Source organism: Calidris pugnax, unplaced genomic scaffold, assembly GCF_001431845.1.
Source record: "Calidris pugnax isolate Ruff unplaced genomic scaffold, ASM143184v1 scaffold13, whole genome shotgun sequence".
NCBI lineage: Eukaryota > Metazoa > Chordata > Aves > Charadriiformes > Scolopacidae > Calidris > Calidris pugnax.
In genome coordinates, this window is record NW_015090810.1 from 16,454,822 (window position 1) to 16,477,990 (window position 23,169).

The following is a 23,169-nucleotide window of genomic DNA, read 5'->3' on the forward strand; positions in this document are numbered from 1 at the left end:
ACCGTCCCGTCCCCGCCCGCTGGAAAAAGGCACCGGCGGGGAGATCTCAGCCCGGCGTCCCGCCGCACAGACCCTCGGCAGCCCCGCGGCTGCGGCTCCAGCGGGCGGCCTTTCCCGGAGAGTCACGGCGGGGGCAATATAGAGTATTATTAAGGGAGAGGGATCCCGGCGCGATACCGCGGAACGGTAACCACCCGCGGAAACGAGGCCTGGAACCTCGGGCACTCCTCATCCACAAGTTACAAACAGAGGAAGGAGAGGAAAAGAGAACCCGGGAGATCGTGAGCGCCGGGCTCCGGCAGCGCCTGCCTCCCCCTCAGCCCCTCTGCCTGGATGCTCCTCAGGCAGGTCGGTGCCCCATCCCGACCCCGGCCCGGACCCGCAGCGGGGGCCGCCGGCAGGGACCTGCCCCCGCCGCTGCGCAGCCCCGCTGGATCCCCGCCGCTCCTGGAAGCCCCCTGAGCACCGCGTCCCGCATTGGCACTATGTCCCTCACCTCCCGGGATGGTCTCCTCACCTCCTCCACAGCGGCCTAGCAATATCCGAAGGGGGCCTACAGGAGAGGCGGAGAGGGGCTCTGTCAGGAAGTGCAGTGAAGGGACAAGGGGTAATGGTTTTAAACTGGAAGAGGGGAGATTTAGATGAGAGATCAGGAATAAATTCTTTACTGTGAGGGTGGTGAGGCACTGGAACAGGTTGCCCAGAGAAGCTGTGGATGCCCCATCCCTGGAGGTGTTCAAGGCCAGGCTGGATGGGGCTTTCAGCAACCTGCTCTGGTGGGAGGTGTCCCTGCCCATGGCAGGGGGGTTGGATGATCTTTAAGGTCCCTTCCAACTCTAACCATTCTGTGATGCTATTCTATTCCATTCACCAGCATGGACAAGCCCTCCTCCTGTTCCTAATTACTTCTCTGGATAATGGGAGCATCCCCATGGCCCAGCTAGGAGCGGTGCATGTCTACATGAGCAGGAAAAGAGAGTTCACCTTCTGGTCTGCACTCATACAGGTCCTGGGAGCTGCTGAAGGCAGCTGAGGCTCCATGTCCCGCTTCCAGTGGTCTGGCCAGCTCAGCACTGCCCCACGCCAGCACTGCTCCCCATCACAGATGGCCACAGCGGTCCAAGCCTCCAGGACCTTGGAGACAGACCTGCTGCTCCCCATGCCTTTTAGATCTGCAAGCCCTATGGACCAGTCTCAAAAAACAAAAAGAAGATCCCTTGACTCAAAGGCAAGGAGCAAAAGCCAGGAGGAGAAGGAGGCTGAGAGGAGTGAGCCTGCTTGTGGTCACCCATCAAGCTAGCACCAGGAAGAGTCAGGGGGTATAAAATATTAGGGAGACACGTCTTGACAAATATATATATATATATCCACTGCACACAGCAGGGACTCTCGTTTGGTTACAGGCTATCCCCACTGTCTGGATTTATTAAACCATTGTTGACGTTTCACTCAAAACTGCAAGGTCTAAGGCCCCAGTCCAAACAGTACAGTCAAGCTGGGGGACAGTGATTGTGGACTGTAAATAAATATCTTTCGAGACATCCTAGAAGAGCTGAATGAGTTTCAAGTATATGTCACTGGAATACTTCTGTGCAAGCGGAGTATTAACTGACTATGGGGCCATTACAGCAGAGAGAAATAACTGAGTGCAGACAGCAGACGTGGAGCACCTTTCAAAACTACTACATACTGCCCCTAGACTACTCTGAAAACAATTAATTTACAGACCAGCCTTTTAAACATGGCCGTTGTATGCTGTACACCCCCTTTGAGTGTATAGAGCTGCTGCTGAGGCTGATTACAAATGTTACAAATTCTTCATTCTCAAGGCTTTACGAATGAAGCGTAAAACAAAGTTTCTGAGCCAAAGACTGACCCACATACATCATTCCCAAACCTCGTGTTTAAAATGAGAAGTTAGTTTCAGATAAGTGTAGTTTAAAGACTGTAAAGTGAATATATTGTTATTAACACTGCTCCTTTACTTAGCTCTCCTGCCATCGAAGAAATAAGCTGGATGTTTTGAGTCTTTTCAGTTCCTGAGGGGCATTAACCTATAGCATAGAACAATTGGTTTGGCAGGACTGGGGATTCAGCACATAGGTTGATACGTTACACACTTTACTCCCTCGCTAGCTCACCACTTCCCTACCCACCGAAATTTGTTTAATATTATTGTACAAGTGCAGGCACAGTGACAGCAAAATGGTTACAGACTGCTGTATCCATAAGCAGTACACCTGATGAGCATCCTCAAGAACATCCTCAGAACAATATTTGGCTCACTACCTAGTTATTAAGAATTTATCGTCAAGTTTTTAATGTGAATCAAGCCCTTTGGAGGCTGAACGATTGCGCAGCAAGTGCCAGGTAGCCCATAAAAGCTGCTCTGTCAATGAGGATGGGGGACCAGATTCCTTCTAAAATTCCCTTCCCAGTAACAGGTTCCACTGCAACCTCCAAGCGGAATGGCTGCTCTGGTGACAGGCTGAAGCTCCCTAAGCAGGCTTTGGCACACTGACTTCACAAGCCATTACAAGTCCAGCACATTAATGATACAGCCAAGGGCTAGTTAAACTTGGTAACATGTAGGTGAAATTTTATAAAGGACATGTTTACTCATTTGGCTCCTCAGTCTTGACTGGTAAAACAAAAAGCTCATTTTGGAACCTGCAAGAACAAAACCTGATTTTTTTGTTTCACTAATAGTAAAGATATTAATCTCTTAAATCTAAGAAAACACAGTCATGCTTTGATGACCAAAACTGGACAGATGCTGCTTTCTCAATGATTTTTGCATTTCCGATACTTATCCCTTTTTTTCTCTGCTTTACTAAAGACATTACTGACTGTGGGCAGGCTCTTGGCCAGCCCTTACTCTGAAAAGTAAAAGAAAAACCACAGTCTTGAAACTGGAAAATAAGGGGTTGTTTTCTCTTGCCTGTAGTCAGCCCCTTGGGGTCACTCACCCAGGGAACCTGGACAGCAAGGGGGGTGTGGAGGTGCCTCCCCCTCCCTGTGCTGTGATACAGCTTGGAGCCACACGTGTAACTTCAGCCCAGAAAACCATCTGAGATGGGCACAAATCTGCAACCATTAACACTTCAAGCAGGGCCATGCCTGTTCCAGGTGGCACCAGGATGATGCTTCATGATCAGAGCCATGTTGGGGTGACATATGGCCATTGTGCGGGAGCCAGACCTTCAGCCCCACAGCCAGCCGTCTTTTCAGTTCCTGAGGGGCATTAACCTATAGCATAGAACAATTGGTTTGGCAGGACTGGGGATTCAGCACATAGGTTGATACGTTACACACTTTACTCCCTCGCTAGCTCACCACTTCCCTACCCACCGAAATTTGTTTAATATTATTGTACAAGTGCAGGCACAGTGACAGCAAAATGGTTACAGACTGCTGTATCCATAAGCAGTACACCTGATGAGCATCCTCAAGAACATCCTCAGAACAATATTTGGCTCACTACCTAGTTATTAAGAATTTATCGTCAAGTTTTTAATGTGAATCAAGCCCTTTGGAGGCTGAACGATTGCGCAGCAAGTGCCAGGTAGCCCATAAAAGCTGCTCTGTCAATGAGGATGGGGGACCAGATTCCTTCTAAAATTCCCTTCCCAGTAACAGGTTCCACTGCAACCTCCAAGCGGAATGGCTGCTCTGGTGACAGGCTGAAGCTCCCTAAGCAGGCTTTGGCACACTGACTTCACAAGCCATTACAAGTCCAGCACATTAATGATACAGCCAAGGGCTAGTTAAACTTGGTAACATGTAGGTGAAATTTTATAAAGGACATGTTTACTCATTTGGCTCCTCAGTCTTGACTGGTAAAACAAAAAGCTCATTTTGGAACCTGCAAGAACAAAACCTGATTTTTTTGTTTCACTAATAGTAAAGATATTAATCTCTTAAATCTAAGAAAACACAGTCATGCTTTGATGACCAAAACTGGACAGATGCTGCTTTCTCAATGATTTTTGCATTTCCGATACTTATCCCTTTTTTTCTCTGCTTTACTAAAGACATTACTGACTGTGGGCAGGCTCTTGGCCAGCCCTTACTCTGAAAAGTAAAAGAAAAACCACAGTCTTGAAACTGGAAAATAAGGGGTTGTTTTCTCTTGCCTGTAGTCAGCCCCTTGGGGTCACTCACCCAGGGAACCTGGACAGCAAGGGGGGTGTGGAGGTGCCTCCCCCTCCCTGTGCTGTGATACAGCTTGGAGCCACACGTGTAACTTCAGCCCAGAAAACCATCTGAGATGGGCACAAATCTGCAACCATTAACACTTCAAGCAGGGCCATGCCTGTTCCAGGTGGCACCAGGATGATGCTTCATGATCAGAGCCATGTTGGGGTGACATATGGCCATTGTGCGGGAGCCAGACCTTCAGCCCCACAGCCAGCCTGGCTGGGAGGCCTACAGAGCAGCACCATGGGTCTTCAGGACTACCTGGACAGAGTAGCAGTATCATAGAATAGTTTGGGTTGGAAGGAAACTTTAAAGGTCATCTACTCCAACCTCCCCTGCCATGAGCAGGGACATCAACTAGATCAGGTTGTTCATAGGCCCATTCAACCTGACCTTGAATGACTCCAAGGATGGGGCATCTACCACCTCTCTGGGCAGCCTGTTCTAGTGCTTCACCACCCCCACTATAAAAAAAATTCTTCCTTTTATCTAGTCTAAATCCACCCTTTTAGTTTAAACTATTACCTCCTCTCCTGTCGCAACAGGCCCTGCTAAAATCTTTGTCCCCATCTTTATTATAAGCCCACTTAAGTACCGAAAGGCCACAATGAGGTCTTCCTGGAGCCTTCTCCAGGCTGAAAAACTCGAACTCTCTCAGCCTTTCCTCATAGGAGAGGTGCTCCAGCACTCTGATCATTTTTGTGTCCCTCCTCTGGACTTACACCAACAGGTCTTTCCTGTGCTGAGAGCTCCAGAGCTGGACACATTACTCCAGGTGGGGTCTCATCAGAGCGGAGCAGAGGGGCAGAATCACCTTCCTTCATCTGCTGGTCACACTTCTTTTGATTATAGCCACCTGCTGCAATCCCAGCCCCATGCCAGGACAGCAACCACGGGAGCACGGCTCCATCTCCTTCCTGCTGCCCATTTTGTACCAGCCCCAGCATATGCAGACGGTGACACGGCTGAGGCACCGACCAGCCAGACCAGGTCTCTGATCAGAGGGGAAGAAGTCAAATTGCTTGCTCAGTGAACGCTGACACCAACACAAAGAAGGAGGCGGGCAGTGGGTGGTGAGGGACAGAGCAGGAGACCAGGACCATCCCCTTTTGGGTAAGGGTCTGCACCTGGACAGGCTTCAAGCAACCGCAGATACAACCACTGAATGTCCCATGCCCCCACCTCTCAAACTGCCACCTCCCAGGGTAAATTTTTGCCTTTTTGGTTAAATCTAGAGTTTATAGGTTAAGTTTATCAGAAAAAGATACTGGGGAATGGCATCACCCCAAGGGAAGGAAAAGCACTTTTCTCATTGGCAGTGAGTTCAGGTAACTTATTTGCCAGCAGGTGCCTATCTAGATGTATTATGTCGTGTTAAAATTAGGTGCAAGGAACAAGCAGACAGGAGTGTGGAGAGATCAGCGAAACAAACCAAAAGAAGCAGATTTGGTGGAGGGATTTAACGCAGAAGAGGACAGTGCTTAAGGCCTCTGAACTACCTCCCTGTTAAAGCTGTTCTTTACTCTTCATTAATAGGAGGGATTGTGATGCTGATTTTTCTCTCCTTCTCTTTTTTTTTTTAAATAAATCACCCTTTGCAATCCCTGGTTAAAGAGCTCCCTCTAAATTTTGTTTCCTAGAAAAACAAAGCGGTCCTTCATCTGCATAGTCAGTCGCACAGCCCGCGTGGTCCGTGTGCTGGCCACGCGTGTGGTGCCTTGTTGTCCTGTGCTGGAAGGAGGGTTCAGTCTGGGACACTGAATTATAACGTGCTGTTTTAAAAGTAATAACCGTTTCAGACCTGACTAGCCCTAGCTCTGTTTACACTGGCGAGTGAGAAAAATCTACTCATGAATTATCCCCACTGCAGTTCTATTAGTCCTCGCACGCCAGCCCGACACGGGCAATTTACAGTGGTCTCCCCCAGCAGGGTTAAATGGTACAGTGAGAGTAATACACTGGCCCTGTTTACCCTGGAGATCACGCTGCTGGTAACTTCAATGCTCCCCTGCCACTGCTGAAAAACAGGTACAGCATTTCCTAGTGCTGATGCATAAGGAATGAGAAACTCTGGGCAGGGAAAGGCAGCTGTAAATCTGAGGGTGATAACCAGCCCGGGCTACTCAGACCGGGAAAATATCCCTAAAGGGACAAAGCAACCGGGTGGCCGAGAAGCAGAATCTCACACGGGTACCCATTACGCTGAACTCTGTCACACAGTGGATTTCACTTTATTTTGATCATTGACTAACTATTAAAAACTCGTGAACAGATCAGCTGCACTGAAAATACTGCAGCCCTTTCCATCCTTCATTTTGATCGTATTCCATAGATTTTGGCTTATTTTGAGCTCAAATCTAATCAGCGGTTGTAAAAACGAGCTATTTAAATAAGAGAAAAGGCAAGAATGGATCATAATGTATGTGTTTTTTAATTCCGTTGTTATTCAGAGTTCTCGCAGCAGTAACTGCAATTAGTACCTGGTACTGGACTCCGTGGAGTCTCAGTGGTTGCAGCATGATTACCCTGCCTAAGCTCCCTGTGGTTTCCAGGCAATTCCCAGCAAGTACAGGGAAGAATCATCCCTCATTATTAATATTTTTTTCCAGCCCATTCAAACAGGAGCTAGAAGAGATGCACTAAGGACCACATTAAAAAGCTGAGAGATCACATCATGCATTATCCTACCATAGGAACAGATGAAAGTTAAATGAGAGACAGAATTAGCATAGGTGCTAGAATCTATGCATATGCAAGAATCCACCTCCAACACAAAACTGAAAGCCCTGTTGTAGAAATATAGGTTGCTAAATAAGCTATTAGCGGTATTTTACACACAAAAAGGAGCGTTCATTCTTCCACTGAAGAACACTTCAGAGTTACAGAGAGTCTCCTGCCAGCTGGATTATTCACTCCATAAATCTCAATTCCCAACAAACTCCCTGGCAGCCAGGAAAAGAAAACAATGGGCACTTGACTGCAGATTAACAAACTATCAAGATATTTTAGTACTTTCTGACTAAGGTGTATAGAAAGACTTCAAAAAGCTGGACAGTGCAAAAACCTTTCAAGATCACACGAAAACCCAGCAATCCTGGTCTATAAAAAGAAACCTAAGGGCAGGAGGCAGAATGGAGATAAGAAGGGAAGGCAGAACTGGGATTACAATAAGGTACTAAAAATACAAGTAGATTGCGAAGAGCTTTATTTTATTTCTGACATTAATATAATGAGCTGGTTTAGAGATACAAAGCCCTGCCTCACTGATGGTGCTGTCTAGTACCTGAAAATAAAGGATGAAGAGAGGAACCTGGAAAAAGTATCCAAAGAACTATGGGGAAAAAAGGCAAAATTTAAGGTCAGTGATGAGAGAAAAATAATGCTTTTAAAGAACTACAGTGCCAACATAGGCTAGTCTTAACATTTAAAAGTGAGTAAGGGAAATACATCGTTCCTGAAAAATGGATCTACAAGCAAAACAAAGGAATTTTCTTTGTTTTCTTCTGCCCTACAGTTTTCTTATAATTTGTCTTGCAGCATTTACATACATGCTGTCTGGATGTGTAATCATAAGGGAAATTAACCCTGGATAACCCCATGCTGCAGCACGTTTCCAGAAATTGCTCTAGAGAAAACAACTCTAGGAATAAAATGGGGGATGTTCAAACCATTGGAAATCAAGTGAGTCACAGACATGATAGGTCTGAAGGATGGGAAAATCTCTTTATGAGAACATGCCATTAAACATTACAATCAAGCATAAAATTACTCTGCCACAGTATTTTGTTTTATTTGCATTGTTAAATTTCTTCTAACAATAATGGATAGTTTATAGCACTAATGATTTATACAAAAGGAGCTGCGTAAATGCATCCCAAATGGGCGGCTGCTTTCTTAAGAATTGTAGACTCAGTTTCCTTCAGCTTGATCGCAAATCAGTGACTCACACAAATTTCACATCTGCCTCAGGATACAATTGCGCAGCTTCTAATGAGGCTTCATGATGGATTAAGTTCCTAGGGTGCAAGGCAGGTGTAAAAACTTATGGTAATTTTTAAAAGCACACTGCATTTCCAAAAATTGCCATGGTGCAAAAACTATAGATGTTTTTGCCATTAACAACTGTTATCACTGAATCCTGTATGGCTATTTTACTAAGTTTGTTACCTCTTGCTTCTGCAGCCCTGCTTAAAACAAAATACATTGTTTGTATACGATTTGTTTGTGTCCATGCACACAAACACAAATTTTCCCCAGCAAAGCAATGTAATTGATCTGGAGACAGGGCCCACAGTTTAGGAGTATCTAAACAGGTCTGCAAAACACATCTACCTCACTTGCAATGCACCCCTAAAAGAGATGGGGGATGGAATTTTTGATATGCACAATTGTTTGGATTTGCTACGGTTTATAAACCACTTTATGATATAACAGAGTATTTTATTCCCAATCCCCCGCACTCCAAAACTGTTAAGTCAAGCTCCCTCAAATCAGAAATCAGAAGAGGGGCATAAAACCACACTTTGGGATGCACTTTGATCACATCTTTCCAGTGTTTCTTTGACCTTTATGTCAAAATGAAGGTATTCGTCAACTCCCTTGATTCCAGCAGCTGAAGCATTATGGAAACCACTTAATTTACGGTAAAATCTCGAGAACTGAAAACACTGGGAATATGAATCAGAATCTAGTCAAGACTTCTTAGGCCAGCAAGAATGAGAATAACTGCATCTATAATGTACTCAGCTCACGGGGAAGCATCAGGAAGTTTCTAATGCACTTCTTTTCTAACTAATGGCCTAAGTGAGTGTGTAGACAATAATCCTCACGTAGGAGATGTGAGGAGGAGACGGGAGAGAAAGTCCACAGAGAATGCTGGTCGTTGGATGCTTCCTGCAGTTTTTCCATAACCACTTATCGGGAGCCAGTTTTAACGCATCCCCACAGACAGTCCTCGGCAAGCAGCAGCGTTTCTGCCGCTTCCTTCAGACTGGCAAAGGAGTAAGACTTCCCAAAAATACATCCGCTAGAACAGAGGGAATTATGCGAGCGAGCGCAGCGCTCAATGGGAATCGGATACCTCACTGCTGCTTGTGAAAAGCAGACCTCTGAGTAAACCACCAGCAAAATGACAACCACGTTGCAGAAGCTACCAGTCTATTTTTACCAAAGCAGAATATGTTATCTTTTCATTTTGTGTAAAGGCAATAAAAATTCATAAGATTCATGCTCCGCATTTAACGAGAAAAGCTTGGTAATGCAGCATTCAGACCACATGGTTTTTAACATTACCATGAATGGTCTACGTTCTTCAGTCTTTTGACATGTTCACAGTGATGGTGTTTACACTGACTCGTTCATAGTACATCATATCACATTTTAATGATTCAGTTCGGCTCTGACAAAAGGAAACATCTGCCATAATTTTTTTCTTTCGTGAACTTTATCACAATTAAAAATCTGACGTTTCACCAGCCTGTGTGCCAACTGAGAAGCACGCCAAGTTCGGCACTTCCTGATACATACAAATGCGAGCAGCTCAAACAGCTAGTACCAACAGCACCAAGCCATCACTGACTTGTCAGTTCCCACCACAAAAGAGAAAAAAGATCACAGTTTGTGGGCAATAATTTCATAATCTTGATCTGGTTTCCATATGACAGAGTGCAAGAGAGAGAAAGCAAAAAAAAAAAAAAAAAAAGGAAAAAAAAAACAACCAACCCACCAACCACCCCCCTTTTGTATAACCAGCCGGGTGATAGATAATAATGGTAAAGAGAAAAAAGATCACAGTTTGTGGGCAATAATTTCATAATCTTGATCTGGTTTCCATATGACAGAGTGCAAAAAAAAAAAAAAAAAAAAAAAAAAAAAAAAAAAGGGAACACTTCACAACTCTGTGTGATGACAACATAAGATTTCTATGTCTTGCCCTATTGCAGCCAGAAGAATATTAAAGCAGCATGTCAAAACTGGCAAAGCTTCTAAAAAAGTATTTCCAAACACCACTTGAAGGACAGCACCCTAGCAACTCCAAATGAAGCTTAAATCCGCATCTACTTTACATAAAATGAGGCCAATCCTGCTCAATGCAAGGACAGTATTCTTGTTTTCAGCAGAAATAATGGTATCTACAAAATCAAGCCACTTCTGAGACATTGCAGATATGATAGGAAGGCAGCCTGACCATTTACCATAAAGAGCACCAACCTCTTGTACCCTGCATAAGGCTGGGGTCACTCTTGTACCTCTAGGCAGTTCCAATGACATCATCATTTCAGGGTGGAAGCCAAGAGCCAACAAAACCAGCAGGGTAATGATACGAGCAACGTGGTGCTGCTTCATCCGTGGAGTAGCAGTGTCCCACTGCTTGGTGGGCTGTGACCTTGCTGAGCCCAGGCAGTCGGGAGGGATGGATGTCTCTGAACAGACTCCAGGACAGAGCTGGGGTCTCAGAGAGAGTTGAGGGGTGCTTTCTAAAACTCCTCCATCCATTTCTTTTTTTCTGTACTACCAGCATAATACTGGCTTGAGTAGGGTACAATGAAACTTGAAGTGTCTCATAGAAGAACTTCAGGAAGTGAGAAAAGAAAGGAAAAACGACCCTGCATACAGAATATAAAAGACCGTCCCAAATCCGTGGCACAGCAGATGTTTAAGGACATGCATGGTCTACTAGCTATGAGATCAGACTGGGATTCACCTTCTTTCCCCAGCTCTATCACAGACCTGCTAGTGACCTAAGGGAAGTCCTTTCAGCTCTCCCTGCCTGTTCCCACTCTTCTCTCTCGGCACCACAGCAGCACCACAGCAGCACTTCCACAGAGCATGGCCTCGCTCACTTCAGTCTTCACACACTGCCTGATACCAGTACCATATGAAATTTGGGCTGCTAAGCCACTTCTGAAGATGACATGTGAGCACCTAAATGCCAAAGGTGCATTTGCCCAGTGGCAAATGGACACGTGCCCTTTCCTGATGAGCAAAAGCCCATCCCCAAGCAGCTGCAATGGTATTTCCCTGTGTGCGACAGCAAAAACCAAAATTTGCTTGAAATCGCACCAGACACACTGGGAACTGACAGCTAATGTGTCTTACAGTTGGTTGGTTGGTATTTTTGGACAGGAGGCTGCATTTCAAACTACTTCATCCTGTTCCCACTCTGCACGACTGTACGTCTGACTGACACTGTACTGACTCACCGGTAGCATTTTTGTGTAGCCCACTAAAGAGATACCACTACACCCCATCTGGGTGGGGTGGGACTTTCTGGGTGAATCTCATTGTTGGGGAGGAAGTTTTGAGAGTGAGTAAGATACTAATTTTCAGAGGAACCACGCTCCCCCCTGCATGCACGCACGCACAGAGCAGGAAAAGCATGTTCACTCCCTCTCACCTCTCCACATTACCCCACCGGGGCAGCACAGCTACTGATGCATCAAATTTGGCACGCTCCTAATTTAAAAAAAAAAATGTGGGTTTTGTTAGGATTAAGGCAAAGGGTTAAAACCAAATAAAACCAAGTCATTATGCAGCCTCCAGGGAGAGGGCTGTGCTTTCTGCCCAGCCTAGGAGGAGACGCTGCCCGCAGAGCACACCTTCCAGACTGCCTGCAGCCAAGAGCAGGGCAGACAAAATCTTCTGGAGAAGCAGAGGGCAGAGGGATCTCTCCATCATCCCGTTTGGACTGAGATCAGGGGTCTCTGCCACACTTCTAATCCGCTGAGTTTTAAGCCAAAGCTGCAGAGAATCAGCCTGAGCCAGGCAAGGGCCTTCCAATGTGGCTTTGTGATCCCCTGCCACCAGGACCACTTCATGCATTCATGCAACCATTCAAGAAACAGCCTTGACTGCTCACCCATTAACTGTGGGATGTGAGTCAGGTTTGTGATGCTGGGAGACGGGCTATTTTTACCACACTTAGGATGTGCTGTCACAACGGTAAATCCCAGTTGCAGATTTACTGAAAGCGCTAAGGGGATTTGTCCGGGATTTCAGGACGCCCGGCATCCTGATCTGCACAGCAGCTCAGACCAGGCTTTCTGCCATTCAGAAGTCCCAGACAACCGGCTCAGGAGAGAGTGCAGTTTACCAGAGCAGTGCATATTCAGCAAGGGTGCAGGGTCTGGGACGCGTCTGCCATCGGAGGCATGTGCTGGCCACCTGCACACGGTATCTCAGCCTTCCCCACGCGCTGGGCACTGGATTTCATCAAACACCTGCGTGCACACACGCACCCCCTCTCCCATCCATGATGCCCAGGCACGTCAGACCATGAGGACCACGTGTACAAACTCCCTACGGCACATGGCAAAGACCTGGCCACATGGCTCCTCCCCTCGGGCAGCACAGTATATACTCCCCGTACATCCCGCACCCCTCCTATTTCTATAGTCTCAGCCCAAGGGCAGCACACGCCTGCAATTATTTCCCCTCACAAAGTTTATACCCTACAGTAAGAGCTTCCCGGCCCACCCCTGTTCTCAGGGATCTGATCCCCTGGTTGTGGCAGGCAGACAAAAGGGTCTCACAGGAGAAATCTCCGTGCATCCACCACTGATGGTTTATGGATGAAGTCTGAGAAACGTTGTCATACGCCACTAAGGTCAGTAAAGCTGAGTTGCTGCCGATACCTTACCTGCCATATTTCCTGCCTTGGAAGCTGCATGTCATCATATTAACACAGTTTTGCTAAATTAATTAGAAAAGGCACGCCCTTTCCAGCGCTCATCCTGGTTTTTTTAGACATGTCAAATAACTCTGCCTTGCTGTCAATATATCTGGTTTCTGTTTGACACACAGACGATGGGAAGAAGGGAATTGCTCAAGCAGAGGTTGTGCATATAAGGAACATGAATCTGTCACACAACCCAAACTGGCTCTCAGGTTGAATCGATCCCATTTTTGGGCAGACGGCTTAGGCATTTTGAATTTAAAAGGACTCTGGCATTTTACCTTCACGTCCTCTCATATTTCTTCCTCTGAAAGCTCAGACTTTTTGTTCATTGTAGGTGTCTTCCTCAAAGCTAGCTTAAACCTGAACACCTCCAAAATTTTTCAGGAATTTGGTTTTTTGCTTTGTTTTGTTGGGTTTTTTTTTTACTTTTTTTTACTTAGTTGCGGTTCTCAGTGTTAAATCACAAAATTTTGAGGGTCTGTTTTTGTGCTAAAAAAAAAAAGTTGCTTTTTTTTTTTTTTAGCACAGTGTGAATTTCTGACGCATAGAGAACTGAGTCTCAGTTTCCAAAATTTCAAATTTTATCTTTTCTGCTATATTTCTTCAGTTAATACTTTACAATTCTGCCTGAAACTGAAGTGGTTTTTAGTTTCTCTATTGCCTACACATTTTGTCATTTCTAACACGACAGCACTGCAGCCCGTTTGTTTTCTCAGTGCATCTTTCAGCATCACTTGTACTTCACAGTGCAGATGTCTAATGCAGATCAAGGCAGGCGCTGCAGTATATTCTGTTCCAAAAGATATCCCCACCTCCTCATTTGTTTTGCAACATGGCTATCAAAGCATTAAATAACTAACATAATAGTTAGCATATATCCATTGTTTTGCATATTCTGAATGGTTGATAGATGTTACTTAATGTCTTCATCTGCTTCTCCTGTGAAACCTCTGCATCCTGCAGACACAAAGGTGATCATTTTATATGAATTGCAGCTACAAAGCAAGTCAATAGCTAAACTAAATAGTCAGATCGACAGGCCTTTTCTTTTCTGAGGCCAGAATAAATCCCACTTATAATGAAGAAACAACAGAAAAATTGCAGACCACTTCCTGCAAACAAATGAAATTTTTAGGCTAAACTTTGATGGCAGGTTTTTTCTCCGCGAGCCTCTCTGAAGCCCGAGTCCTCTCCCTTAAAGTTCACACCCAGAGGCACGGCTCACTGGTCAATGCAATCTTCAAAGTTTCCCATCTTGAACAATTTATTTTCAGGAACAAAGCCTGGAAAACATCCAAAACCCCCGTGTGTGTTGGCAGCAGCTCAGGATGCTGTCTAGGTGTGTCTGGCTTGCCCAACTAACAGCTCTTTCCACTTCCTCTGTTCAGAGCACGCTTGTGTTTCGCCGTGCGGCAGCATGCCACCCATTAACTTCTATTCCTTCATTTCTAAAAAGGCTACTGGTTTCTCCCACTAGATCCCCAGCTTTATGGGCTGTCAGACACTTTGGTTTTTAGCTGGTGGCTGAGAATTCGACAGCGAATGTACAGTTTAGGATTTACGGCTGGGAAAACAATTTCCTAAAATATCCGTATGAATGCAATGCAGAAATATGCCACATTATAATGGTGAGCATTCTTTCTCAAAATGGAAGTGCTAAACTTCAAGCACAGCTCTGTGCCTGAGAGGAGCCAAGAAACTTCTGAAATGAGTAGCAGACCTTGCTCAGCGCCCCGCGGGCAAAGCAGCCCCCTCCTTCCCTCTACCCGCTCCAGGTAGCCCCGGCACTGTAAAGACTTGTTTCTCAGCTATGCTTTTAAGCCAAACTCCCCTCAATACTGATGCCAGGACAGCGTTTCCCAGCTGCTACCCTCAAATTGTTAAATCCTGAAATGGGTCCCTCTGAAGGTTATGAAATGAATTTTTCATGTGCAGAAAGACAGAGGGAAATAAACACTAATATTAACCTGTTCAAACAGCAAGATATCCCCCCCTCTCCTTCCCCCCTCCTCCCTGCTTAAAGCTACAAAAATTAAATCCATAAGGGCATTTACAAAGAACATCTTATTTAGGGAAGAAAACAAAAGTGACTGACACAGTTATTTGTCACCGCTGGTAAATAAATTTGCGCGGCTTACAATGTTTACCCTGGAGTACGCCGAGAGATCCATTCGTGCCGCATTAGAAACCCGCCTCAATGACAAACTTCAGCTCCCTGCTCGAGCAAAGCTGATGTATTGACTAGACAGGTAGATATTAGGTGCTCCGACTGTCTGGATGCTATGGAAATCACGCCGCACGCATCTGACCGTTGTCAGCGGCAGGAGACGAGCGCCAGCCTCATTCTTATTCCAGCCAGGAAAAAGGCCTCGTCTGCATTAGCCTTTTTACTGAAAGGCTGCCATATTTGTCAGTTCAGACGCGTGTAAGATAAGCTCTTTCCCCGTTATCTAATATTTCACCAGGCAGTGGAAACGAAGGATAAGCAGAACCTAATAGTCTATGTGGGCAGGAGATCTTGAATGCTGTCAAGCTCAGCGCAAGGCCTGGATGCCCCAGACAAGGGGAAGTTTACAGCAGAAGTTAATCACTTCATTTTGAAGAAAAACTCACAGGGATTTGGAGAAACGGTTACGACTTATCCTGACTACGCAGCAAGCCAGCAGACAAGTGTAAAACCCTTAGTGCAGCATTATACTCCGTGCCTCTCCCGCCCTATAATGTAGGTACCGCTCGGCTAAAATTGCAGTCCAGTCAAAGGGGATTAAAGAAGGCAGCTGGAAAACCGCTGCTTTCCCAAGCAGCCGAAGGAAACAGAAGGACAGGCAGGGAGAAGAAAGATGAAAAAACCAAATTCTGCATTCTTGAAATGTCCTGGGCCGATCAGACCCTTGCAGGGTGGCTAGCAGAGGAGCCAAAAGTGCCACCACAGCCTGGTTTGCCCGTGCTCTTCCCCCTAAACCTGCCCCAGTCCCGTACAGAGTTGGTAGCAACCAGGCAAATGGATCAGAAAGGCTGTTGCTCAGTCGCAGGGCTCCCAGGCGAGCACGTATCTAACAGGCTTTTATGCCGCATAATGTGGATACAACAGTGCTAAGCGAATTCTGAATAAAATTAAGATAGCCTGTTTCAGAGCTCACAGAGTAAGTCTGATTTAGCAGCATGTCTGCCTAACAGATACACCATCTTCAACAGTAGTGACTATACGGTCACACTACTCCATCTTAATGCACTGACATGAGAATCAAACCGTATTTACGCGGCAGTGCAGCCCCAGTACAGGCTTTCAACGTTGTTTGGGCCACCCAGAATGGCCGTGCTATGTTCAAATATGTATTTATTTATTTATTTATTTACCTAGCGAAAGTGAATTTTTGGGGCATAACTGTTAAGGGGTGTCCCGCCAAAGCGTAAGCGATAGCCCCTGAGGGAAGAGTTCCAACAAGTGCCTGGGATGTGGTACCCAGCATCCCTCTGCCACCTGCTCCCGATCCACTGCCCACCTTGGAAACCACTCTGGAAGCGTCCCGATGAACGGCGCTGTGCGCAGGGCCTCCTAACCTCAACTCCGCACTTAACGCCTCATCTGGCCACCAAGAATAATAATCTTGATCCTCCCTGCCGTCAGCAAGGCTTGGGCCGTCGACGGCCACAGCCCCAGGACAGCCACTGTTGGCAGCCCCGCACCCCGTGTGCCCGCAGGTGACGGCAGCTCCGCCGTGCCACCCGCCCGCTCCCACCGCGTGACGGCGGGAGGACAGCAAGTCACAAGAAACCTATTCCCAGGGAGTCAAGTGCTCCTCGGCGTCAGCACTCGCCGTCCCCGCGGAGTGGGCCAGCTGGGGGGAGACACGTGCGGCATGTGAGCCTGCGAGGAAAACAATGCCCAGCCTGCCTCTAATTTTAGGCTTGGCAGCCTTAAGGATGTTCTGGGCCATCTTATCTTTGGCTTTTGCAACCCCTCTTCCTTTAAGGTCATACCCTTAAAAGCAGTTGTGCTGCCTCTCTCTCCCCCCAGGTCTCTTCCCTTCCCCACACCAGCCCGGTCAGGGGGTGCAGCAGTGTGAAAGCCCTGGCTCCCCAAAAGCCTTCCTTCTGGGGAGGCTCGTCCGGCACAAAGACCTCCCAACCTGCTGGCATAGGTGGGATGGAGAGGGGATAATCCCTCACACTTCATCTCATCACCAGCCGGCTGCATGGCTTTCAAATTGCACTTGCCCTTGGGTGCTTCTCTGCCTTTCTCACATCAACCTTGTAGTGTATTTTTTCTTTTTTTTTTTTTTCAATTGTATACATTAACCACGTCATTTAAAGTTATCAGTTTCACATTATTGGAAGAGAAAAGGGAACGGGAAGCTGTCAGGAGCTGATTCCACATGGAATCTTCTAGCTGACCAAGCTCCATTTCCCCTTATAGACCCCTCAAGCCCCAAAGCCTGTCCAACGGGACTCAGATACCCGTTCCTCACCCAGGAGCAAGGTGCCACATGGTAGCTGCTTGGCAGAAACTGCCCTGCAATATAGGCAGGATAACACCCAGCATCCTCCCCGCCATGGCTGGACCACCACATCCCCTCTGACACAGGGAAGCTGCTCATGCCCCAGGTGCCTCAGCCCAAGGCTGGTCTCACCATCCAGGCATGGTCCCTCTCCAAAGTGTAGCTGCAAAGAGCCAACTGCCAAGCCTGCGCTCCCAGCCCCGACGTCCAGCAAAGCAGCACCCTGTGTTTGGGGAGTGAAGAAATGCCAGACAGAAAGAAAAGCTCCAGTAGCTTTCCAAAACGTTTCTGTTTCACTCTTAATTTCCTCAAATGCAGCAGGGTTTTACTTAAAAATTGGAAGTAAAATATAACAACATAATGGTGCTCTTCCACCCTTTAGAGTATTCCACCTCTGCTGGTGTTTTCCACACGCAGCCCAGAGAATGCAACAGGTCACCCATCCCGACACCACCGCTGGGTGCCAGCCCCAGGGGTACCATACAGCCTCCCGCCCATCTCTGGTAGGGCTGACAAAAATACCAGCTTCTGGAGGAAGTGTCTTTCATGCAGCCATACAACATGACCTCATCTTTTTACTTCAAATTCCGCTGACACTCACAAGCTTGGACAGAAATGAATAATCTCATTTTCTCAACTTTTTAATTTTTTTTTTTTTTTTTTTTTTTTTTTTTTTTTTTTTTTCCAGAGGAAGCCTTGATTAGACAGACATGGCTACTTAAAAGCAGACTCTAGCAAGTCCATTCTCTGATGAAACAATTGGGGCAGAATGGCTCTCTGTTAATGTTACATTTAGTCATTAAAAATGTGCATTTGTGATTCTAAAAGCTGCTGGAGGCAAAACACAACAGAGAGATACACACTCAGATTTACATTCAGTTTCCAGCCTGGTAGACTCAGTGAAACTAAAATTAACATCTCCACCTTTCATATGCATTTATGGACAAACATACATTGAGTAATAGCCACCACTGCTGTACACATTTGAATCCTCGTTTAGCAGAGGACTAAATGCCTTTTGAAAAACCTAAATAATTTAGCATTATAATAGTGTGAAGTGTGTAAAGACACTTTTATATACTACTGCGTCTAGCTCTGGGGTACAGCACAGTGGATGTCGACATCTTAAAGCAACATCATGATGGCTCTGTGCAGGAAATACACACAGTTAATAGACAAAAAGAACAAAAATACTTGCACTGGAGTGAAAACCATCACTCAATAGTAATAACAGAGGATCCAAATAAAAATAATAATACAATCTGTGAATCTATACAGTGGGATCTTTAATTATGAGGATCTACAAAGATCTTGGTTTTCCCATTTCATCCAGGCTTGTTAAACATCATCTTGGTAAAATTTGTACATTCTCACTATTTCTTTGTATTACAGAAACAGAAAGATCAATCAAGAATCCCAACTGCAGTGGCCTGGGCACTGCATAATTAAAAAAAGACAGTCCTTACACCTACAATCTTGAGGTCTGGAACTATGATGAAAAAAAAAGACAAATTGCTTAGGAAACAGGAGGTGAGATTAAGGAGCAAAATGCTCACATCCACTGTACAAAATTCTGGGTATTCTTAGCTCAACAGCTGTCCAGCCAAAAAGAAACCAACCCACCCTGAAGGAAGCCTTTTTAAGATTTGACAGCAAATACTGTTTCCCGTATATCAGGGACTATCTACTGAATCACCAAGACAGCCTTCTGTTGCACTAGGACAATCTCCCACCACGCCACACACAGTAAATACACAGCCAGACTAAGTCAAGTAGCAGGAGAAATTAGCACCTCTTGTACCTTCTATATTCCAAATTCTTTCTGCTCTCTTTTTTTTTTTTTCCTGAGCAGTAAAAGAAACAATGAAAACAAGGCCCAGATACTAACAAAAATAAAGCTGCTTTCTATCTTCCTATCTTTTAGTATATTTGGTGTCTCAAAAAACAAGACATAGTGGGAAATAGCCAAAGGTTTAAAAAAAAAAAAAGGCAATCTGAAAGGTTCAATTTAAGTAAAAGACAATTAACTAGATTAGTACACAGGTCAAATGCTATGGCCATACTACCCAAGAGTCTCTTTCAACACCAGCAGCTGGAAAAAACAAATCACGAAACTGTTTAATTTTTGTTCTATCACCCAAACTTTTCTTTTCTTCCAGACTATGGAGACCAGGAACAGAAAACCGTACCTGGTTTTCCCATAACAGTTTGCGAATTTCATAGCCCACTTCAAATAACTTCTGGCAGATTTTTTTATTTCTTTTTCCAGAGGCCTTTGGAGCAGGGAAGCTTTAATAATTTGCTCCTGCAGTGCCAAGCAGAATGCCCAAATGAAAAGAGAAGAAGAAAAAAAAAAGTCATAGAGGTATGCAGAATTGAATCAACAACAAACTAAGCTTCAGTGTAAAAAAAGGTGGACCCATAAAAAGAAAATTAAGGTGAGAGACTATATGAAAGTGGGTAAGATGAAACAGGCACCCACGCAGGTGCTCAGAAGCGATGATCTAACGGTCTCTTCTGATTTCACGGTTGAGGAGCTCCTGGCACACCACTGCCCTATCTGCAGCATCTCCGCGCCGGAAAGAAAAGTCTCCATCTATAACTCATTTGTTAAAAAGTGGCTCTTTAGGCTATTGTAAGACAATAATTTACAATGCCTAGATTCACCCTGTGCTTTGCTGCTGAGGAGAGCAGAAACAAACTTACTGTTCCTCTTCTACAGGTTTAAAAGCACAGCGCAATTTCAAGGGCAGATCAAAGTTAGACTAATTATTTCCTTTCTGCATATCGTATAACTAAATGTAACAGGTCACTGGGGAAGGGTGAAACAAAAGATGAATGTATTTGCACACACTAACAACAAACACTAGGAAACAAGGACATTATTTATATAATAAAAAGATGCATAAGGGAAAACATCAAAGCTTGTATTAAATATACAAACCCACAAATATATCACCAATGGTGCCTAAATAACTAGGGAAATAAACTGGCTGCTCTTTCTCTACACTTCAAATTAAACATAACTGCTGAGGCGGTTAAATCCTTCAAGAGCCTCTAGCGCTACTGATCATGAAAGTTTGATAATTCTAGTATTGCCCACTTGAAGTTAATCCCAAGACTAAAAAAAAAATGTTTCCATTGCTTTCTGCTGTTTAGAAACATTTGGGTTTACTAAGGTGACACCTTAAAGATTTAGACTGCAGTGAAGAAAGCTAGAAACATGCTTTACGATATTTTTTCTAATGAAACTTGACATTCTTATTTATATAGTTTCAGGAATGAGAGCTTTGAAATACTCCAACTACCAGGAAAACTGAAGAGTGGTCAAGAATATAATTCGTCTGTAGAAACCTGCAGATGCAAATACCTCCTGTTCGGCAAAAATTCCTCTCTAGGAAACCGCAGCAGGGATATTTTGCTTATGTCACTGTTCCTTTGTCCTCTTCCCAGATTACTTCATCGGCTAGTTGAGAAATCGCAAGCTTTTTGGGGAGAAAACCACCATATAACTCCGGTGTGTTGTCCACGTGTCAGCAACCTCAAAACCATTCTCCATGGCATATCCTTAAGCATTCCTACTTCAACCACTGCTTCGAAGTGCCTACACAAGGTAAGATGACCCCAGCATACAGGGACTCCTGCAGGGAGCACACAAAACACAGCAGCATCTGTCAAGGCTCAGGCAACCGTCCAACTTCTGCTAAGACCCATTAAACTCTCCACAATTCAAGAGAGCTTTTGGTATAGGAGCAGTACCGCTTCTTGCTTCAGGATCTTCCCTGCAAAACCATGTTCTTGGGCAACATGCCTTCTCCCCTCAATGGGCCAAAGAGGTACACTGGAATTGGAGGAGAAAAGGGAACAAGCCTTTTCAAGGCAGAGAACTGGGGGTCTTCAGAGAAAGCCCACTTGAATAGATAGGTGGCACAAGGAGAAGGTACCTGGAGGGTTGGCCACAGATGCACAGAGCACGCGACCACCACTGTCAGCTGGGCCTCCAGAAGCGGCAAAGTGTGCAGTCCTGTGGGAATAATACTTTGCATATTTATTGCTCTTTTCTTTCATTCCTGAAGCCTTAGGGAAGGCTGTCGCCTGGCTCACATCCAGGAAAGGTTGGACGGATCAGACGGAATGCCGACAGAGGACTACAGCCTGGCACACAGAGGTTTGAATGTGAGTTTCAAAGTTAGAACACCTAAGTTTCTACAATAAAGCCAGGAGCAACCCCACACTCCTTCTCCATTTCTACACACAAATAAAGGGCCTTTTATTTGCTTGACAGTGCTCTTTATTTTTTTAATGTGTGCCCTTTTACTGTTCCTTGACTAAGAGTACAGATACCGGCATTTCTCACCCACACAGTACTCAAATGACTTTCAAACCTTTGTGTTAGCTTGTCATTTTTGGTACTTTTCACACCCCTATTGAAACAAAGCTTAGACAAAGCCTGAAAACTAAGGATCTCTCCAGACATGTCTAGACTCTCAGTTCAACAAGGCACAATATTTTTGAACTCTCTAACCTTTATGGGAGGTGACCAAAGCCAGCTCAGACAGACTAAACTGACACACCGCCAGCTAATACCCTGAACACCTTAAAATGCAAATAGCTCTAATCTTATTAAAAATGATGCAATTCACCCTACCGCAACAGCAAGAGGGGGAAGGGAAACAAAAAATACTGTTGATAGGCTAGGCTACCGTACTCGTTAGACAAACAAAATGGAAACATTTATGAATTATTTCTATTTGGAGTTAAAGAAGCTGAAGAATTAGGATTTTAATTTTTTTTTTTAAATCCATATTCGGCCCGGTAAAAGACTATATCTAGGCTATGTGTGGGAGGTGAAGAACTGCCACCATCTCCCAAAGACATGACTAATACAAGATTTGGTAACTCAGGAAGACAATGCCAAGTCTTTCCTCATACTGTACAACTTGGATGAAAGCAAGTATGTAGGAAGGTAGCTAGAGCATGCCAGTGTAGGCTCATGCTGTACCCGCCACTATAAAACAGGTACCTCACTAACTCAGATGGAACAAACAATGCGGAAACGTAGCAAAAAAAGCAGCTCTTTGCAAGCCAGAGCTGTCACGCGGTCCTGCCTCCCACCTCCCGCGTGGGACAGAAGGAAACCCGCACCCCCTATAATGAAGGAACTGGGCAGTTGTGAGTCAGCTCTACTTGGAAGAGCGACCGTGCCACCAGTACGGTGAGCCTCACGCACCACTGGGTTCAAATTGCCTAAAACCTGCTCGTTTACAATCTGTTAAAAGTACCGCCTCAATTTCCAGTCCAACAAGGCACATGCTCTGAGTATAAGGCAAGTGAGGAGTGGTGAGAAGTTCCTTATTCTGATGGGCTACTTGTATCCAGTACCCTGGAAAAATAATGCTGCCTTGGATTTCCACGTGCCCTTCCAGCAAAGGACTTCTCAATTCCTCCCAAAGACTTCCTAGTCCTGAGCCTGGCCCTCAGTGGCAATGCCTCAAGTGAGGCTGCACAACTCCAAGCTTGTGATTGCTCACGTTTTTGGATATCCCTTTCTCTCCATTTCCAAAAGCATAAATATATGACCGGCCATGCCTGTCAAAGTATCAAAACAGACGTTGAAGATAAACTGGTTTCTACCATGCAGCATGAGCAGACGAGCTATGCTGCAGGAGCACAAAAGCCGTTCAGCCACGCCAGTGAGCAAAGGCATATGGGAGGAAGGACTGCTGGACTTTTGGAAGCTATTTGCTGTGGTCATCTGCAACTGGTCTAGAGCAGCATGTACAGGAGTGTGGC

At 45.4% G+C, this 23,169-nt stretch overlaps 1 protein-coding gene across 3 annotated transcripts in view; it reads right to left on the bottom strand.

The window, feature by feature from the left end:
- LDLRAD4 (low density lipoprotein receptor class A domain containing 4) overlaps positions 1-23,169 on the bottom strand; it is a 298,762-nt gene that overhangs the window by 26,100 nt on the left and 249,493 nt on the right. The window lies entirely within an intron of this gene.